General features: G+C 40.1%; 1 protein-coding gene across 4 annotated transcripts in view; it reads left to right on the top strand.

The window, feature by feature from the left end:
• Positions 1 to 984: 984 nt before the first annotated feature.
• Positions 985 to 6,170, top strand: part of Pex5 (peroxisomal biogenesis factor 5) — a 321,598-nt gene continuing 316,412 nt past the window's right edge. For all 4 annotated transcript variants that reach the window (XM_090383596.1, XM_090383595.1, XM_090383597.1 and 1 more), the window contains exon 1: positions 985 to 1,067. The gene's annotated coding sequence lies outside the window, so the exon portion shown is untranslated. The remainder of the gene's footprint in view (positions 1,068 to 6,170) is intronic.

Genomic DNA, 6,170 nt, shown 5'->3' with positions numbered 1-6,170 from the left:
AGCAATCCTGGTGATTTAGTCCAGATTTGGTCTATAATTTGGCTTCTGTAGGTTTTGTTGACTTCAAACTTTATCGGATCAATGGAGAAGGTGTTGAAGTGTTCCATGGTGTTACATGGGAACATTCCTTTTAGGGAGCCCAAGTTTGATGAAACATGCTGTTGTAAAAAAAGAATCATCCAATAAATCCACAAAAGCCTTGCTAGTGTGTGAGTGACCAACTCGTAAATTCCAGTCAATCTGTGGGAAATTAAAATCCCCCATTATAAGACACTTTTTTACTGGCCCACTCTATTTCTCTGCAGAATAGCTCAATATACTCATCAGATTCATTAGGCCGAAAACACACAACTACTCTAATTTTTCCTTTCCAATGCTTATGTTACCAAACAGACTCAACATTGTATTGTCCACCAACACCAATTGGATGCACTTCCTTAGATTTTATGTGTTTCTTAACAAACAGCATATCCCCTCCTTCCTTCCTTCCTTCCTTCCTGTCCTGTCTATTCTTTCTATAAAAATTGTACTCCCCAAATTCCAATTCTGCATTCCTAATGTCTGTGTCACACCACGTCTCTGATATCCCAACAATATTTGCCTTTGATGTTCTGGCTAGCACTTCAAGCTCATCAAATTTACCCTTAGCATTGGTATACATACTCCTAGCATTGGCATACATGGACCTGTTCTACTCTTATTTATCCTAACCCAGCCCATGTATTTACTAGTTACACTATGACTCTCAAATTCGTGAGATATATCATATTTCGTAATAAAAAAAAATTAAAAGCTTTAAATTTTATAACGAGTAGTGCCTAACTTAACTCCTTTTTTTTTTTTTTTTTTTTTGTGGATGGTTTGTATCCTGTCTGACCGCCACCTTTGAGATGGCTGTAAGCCGATTATTTGTTTTAATTCGTTTATTTTGCGGCGGTACAGTGTGCTGTTTTTCTTTAGTTACGTCACAGTGTGGCAACTGAACAAATTTCGATGAAGTTATCGCTGTGGTTAGTTGTACTAATTTTATATTAAATGAGTTTGGAATAATGCACTGGTTTCGTATGGTAATGTAAATGTTCCTTGTGTGTTATTTAAAAGTATAACACGAATTGAATCTGTGCATTTTAGGTATGTTTGAGTAAGCTAAAAAGAATGTTTTCTTTCTCAGTGTCAACGAAGTGAACAAATGGTATACTTCAAAAGGTGTCCTACACGATTTTGCACCATCACCTAGCCATATAATTTTTCCCTATGAGATATATACACAACAATATATGGCTTCACTTGGAATATTAAACTGGAGAAATTATTTACTTTAGCGAATTCTGGCAACCTGTGATAGCTTCCATCGACCCTTGACAACCTGTGATAGCTGCTGTCGACTCCGTCCTAGACTGCGCCTCTCATCCCTTCAAATGAGGCATCAAAACCTATATATATATATATATATAAGGGTGGAATTTATTATATTATTATAAACGATAATGAAAGCGAATTAATCGCTATCTCATTAGCATTAGTAGAGAAATAAGATGCAAGAAAGCAAGCTTTTACAGCATCAGTCAAAAAAAAAACCCTTCCCATTTCACCCATTCATTTGCTCCAAATGTTAGCATTAGCATTAGTAGAGGCATTTGATGCAAGAAAGCAAGCTTATGCAGCATCAGCCAAAAAAAACCCACTTCCACTTCACCCCTCTGTTCGTTCAAAATACCTGTCCAGCTGAGCCTTAAACTTATTTAGGCTATCAACCTCCACTACAAGGGATGGAAGTCTGTTCCATCAACCAACCAACCACCCGCTGGCTAAAGGCAAATTTCCGCACGTCTATCCTACATCTGTCTTTCCTCAATTTGAATTTATGCCCTCTCAAGTGATTATTCTGAGCTAGAGGAAGAATCCCATCAGCATTGAGCATGCTCAAACCATTCAAGGCTTTATACACCTCTATCAGATCACCTCGCTGGTGCCTAGTCTCCAGACATTAATTTGCAAAACTTAAGCCTTTCTTCGTAAGAGCACCCCTTTGTTCCATTCAATAATCTTGTTGCCCTTCTCTGTACTCGATCCAGCAGCTCTACATCCTTCTTGAAATGAGGCCTCCAGACCTGTATACAGTACTCTAGGTGTGGCCTGACCATTGCCTTATACAAGGGAATAATCACCTCCTTATCCCTGCTGGAAAAATTCCTGTATATCATTGACAATACTCCATGAGCTACTCTTGCAGTCCATCTGCACTGCTCAGAGAACTTCATATCTGCCTGCACAACCACCCCCAAGTCCCTTTCATTCTCTACCACTGTCAGTGTAGTACCACAGAGTTGATATGTTGCTCTGGGGTTGCTGTTTCCCATGTGTAGTACTTTACATTTGTCAATTTTAAACTTCATTTGCCACCTCTCAGCCCATCTGCTCAACCTTTCCAGATCCTGTTGCAGCAGCATAGTGTCAGTAGTGTCCTTGACAACCCTGCCAACCTTTGTATCGTCTGCAAACTTGGACATTAAGCTTGATATACCATTATCAATATCATTTATAAATACAGAAAACAATAATGGACCCAACACTGAGCCCTGAGGGACTCCACTAATAACATTAGTCCACGATGAGCAGTGTCCATTGATTACCACTCTCTGTCTTCTCCCCCTCAACCACCCCTTTATCCATAGCAGCAATTTGCCTCCAATGTCACACTGCTCCAATTTGTGTAGCAGTCTTCCATGTGCAATAGTATCAAAAGCCTTTCTAAGATCCAAGTATATAATATCAAAGCTATTCCCTGCATCCAGTTCTTTTGTGATCTCATCATAGTATCCAATCAAATTGGTCAGGCAACACTTCCCCTTAACAAAACCATGCTGTGTCCGAGCTATAACTGAAGTCTTGTCTAAATGATCCTGCAGTGCTTCTTTAACCAGTGCCTCCATTAATTTTCCTGGAACAGAAGTTAAGCTCACAGGTCTATAATTACTTGTGTCAGCCTTTGATCCTCCTTTGTGAATTGGGGTCACATTTGCACATTTCCAGTCTATGAGTACCTCCCCTGAGTCCAAGGAAGCTCTCATAATTATGGCTAAGGGTTTGCTTACTTCCTTTGCTGCCTCCTTTAATATAACTGGATAGATCCCATCCATCCCGGGTGCCTTTCTTGTGTTTATCTTCAACAGTTTCTCCTCCACTTTACTCCCAGTTATTTCAAGATTCTGTAGCTTACTGCTAGAGTTGAATACACCTCTGGCATTCCCCTCGCTGAATAACTCCTCGTGTGAATGTCGATGCAAAATATTCATTTAGTTTGTTAGCTACCTGAGCAGGATCATCAACAGTTGACCCATCAATATCAAGTGGACCAATCTGATTCATCCCCTTCCTTCTAGAGTTTACATAAGTAAAGAACTCTTTGCTGTTTTTCTTTGCATCCCTTGCCAAGGATTTCTCGTAATCTGCCTTCGCCTGCCTAACCTCCTTTGTAACTTGGTTGCATATCAACTTGTATCTGTCATAGGCTTCTGTGTCATGTGTTAATTTGTAAGTATCCCATGCATTTTTCTTCTCTGCCATATGCCTCATTAGTTCATCTGACATCCATTTTGGCCTAAACCTTGAACAATATTTCTTAGTTGGTATGTAAAGCCTAGTAGCTTCCAAGATAAGTTCTTTGAATGCTTCCCATTTTGAATTTGCTGTTGGTAACATCATCAGTTGGTCCCACTGTATAGAATTTAAATACTGTCTCAGTCCATCGTAGTCGCCTTTACGGAAGCAATAACCCTTCCCTTTACCCCTAATGGTAGTTACCTCTTTGAGTAAATCCCACTTCAGCACACTGTGATCACTGCCACCTAGTAGTTCATTTATCTGCAGATTCTTAATGCATGAAGAATCACTGCTGATAATCAAATCAAGAGTATTACTCCCTCTAGTTGCCTCCCGAACATGCTGATGTAAAAAACAATCATCCAATAAATCCACAAAAGTCTTGGCAGTGTGTGAGTGACCAACCCACAAATTCCAGTCAATATATGGGAAATTAAAATCCCCCATTATAAGACTCTCTGATTTACTGGCCCACTCTATTTCCCCGTACAGTTTCTTATTATACTCATCAGAGTCATTAGGCCTATAGCACACTCCTACTCTCAATTTTGATCTCCCAATGCTTATGTCACACCACACTGACTCAACACTGCGCTGTCCAGCGATGTCGACTGGCTTCACTTCCTTGGTTTTTATGTGTTTCTTAACTAATAGCATAACCCCTCCCCCCTTCCTATCCTGTCTATCCTTTCTGTAGACGTACTCCCCAAATTCCAGTTCTGCATTCCTTATATCTGTGTGACACCACGTCTCTGATATCCCAACAATATCTGCCTTTGATGTTTTAAGCAATACCTCAAATTCATCAAATTTATTTACTAAACTCCTAGCATTGGTGTACACGCAAGTATACCTGCACCTGTTTCTATTCTTAGCTACCCTAACACAACCCATGTGTTTACTTATACCGCAATGGCTCCCAGCAGTCTCTGAAATTTTGTCTGTCTTGTTTGTCTAGTCTGTCTTGTCTGTCTAGAAATTTTGTTTGTCTAGTTCTGCCTTGAATTTATTTAAGCTGTCAGCTTCTACAACAACAGATGTAAGTTTGTTTAGTCAATCAACCACACGTGTGCTGAAGGCAAGTTTTTGCACATCTATTCTACAACTGTCTTTCTTCAGTTTGAATTTATGGCCCCTCAGACGATTAATCTGGGCAAAAGGAAGAATTCCATCAGCATTGAGCTTGCTCAAACCATTCAAGGCCTTATACACCTCAATCAGATCACCTTGCAGTTGCCTAGTCACCAAACTGTAATTTGCAAATCATAATCCTTTCTTCATAAGAGCAGCCCTTTGTTTCATTCTCTAATCTTGTTGCCCTTCTCTGTACTTGTTCCAGTAGCTCTACTCCTTACTAAAATGAGGCATCCAGACCTGTATAGAGTACTCAAGGTGTGGCCTGACCATTGCCTTATACAAGGGCATAATTGCCTCCTTATCCCTGCTAGAAAAATTCCTGTATATCATTGACCATGAGCTACTCTTGCAGACTGTCTGCACTGCTCAGAAAACTTCATATCTGACTGCACAATTACTCCCAGGGCCTTCTCAATCTCTACCACCCTGAGTGTAGTATCACACAGTTGATATGTTACTCTGGGGTTACTGCTACCCATGTGCAGTACTTTACATTTGTCAGTGTTTTCATTTGCCACCTCCCAGCCCACCTGCTTGACGCTTTTAGATCCTCTCGCAGTAGCGTACTGTCATTAGTGCATTAACAACCCTGCCAACCTACGTATCATCTGCAAACTTAGACATTAAGCCTGATATACCTTCATCAATATCATTAATAAATGCAGAAAACAACAATGGACCCAACACGGTACCCTGGGGGACTCCACTAATAATATTAGTCCAAGACAAGTGGTGTCCATTGATTACCACCCTCTGTCTTCTCCCACTCAACCATCCCTTTATCCATAGCAGCATTTTGCTCTTAATGCAATACTGCTCCAATTTGTACAGTAGTCTTCCATGTGCAACAGTATCAAAAGCTTTCCTAAGATCCAAGTATAAGATATTGAAATTATTTTTTGCATCCAATTCCTTTGTGACCTCATAATAGTATCCAGTCAAATTGGTCAGACAAGACTTCCCCTTAACAAACCTATGCTGTGTCTTGTCTAGGTGATCCTGTATCATCTCTCTTTAACCAGTGATTCCATTATTTTCCCCGGAACCGAAGTTAGACTAACAGGTCTGTAATTACTTGTGTCACCCTTTGATCCTCCTTTGTGAATTGGGGTCACATTTGCACACCTCCAGTCCATGGGTACCTCCCCTGAGTCCAAGGAAGCTCTCATAATTATGGCTAAGGGTTTGCTTACTTTCTTTGCTGCTGCCTTTAATGTAATTGGATAGATCCCATCCAATCCACCCCATGTGCCTTTTTTATGTTTATCTTCAATAATTTCTCCTCCACTTTGCTATCAGTTATTAAAAAAACCATTTAACTCATTACCATATTTTAATATACCTCTGGTATTGCCCCTCCCTGAATAACTCCTCCTGTGAATGTAGATGCAAAATACTCACTAAGCTTGTTAGCTACTTGAACAGGATCG

Source organism: Mastigoproctus giganteus, chromosome 10, assembly GCF_048544385.1.
Source record: "Mastigoproctus giganteus isolate SK-2022 chromosome 10, ASM4854438v1, whole genome shotgun sequence".
Lineage (NCBI taxonomy): Eukaryota > Metazoa > Arthropoda > Arachnida > Uropygi > Thelyphonidae > Mastigoproctus > Mastigoproctus giganteus.
Note: the sequence above shows the minus strand (reverse complement) of the source record. Positions and strands in the feature narration are given on the sequence as shown.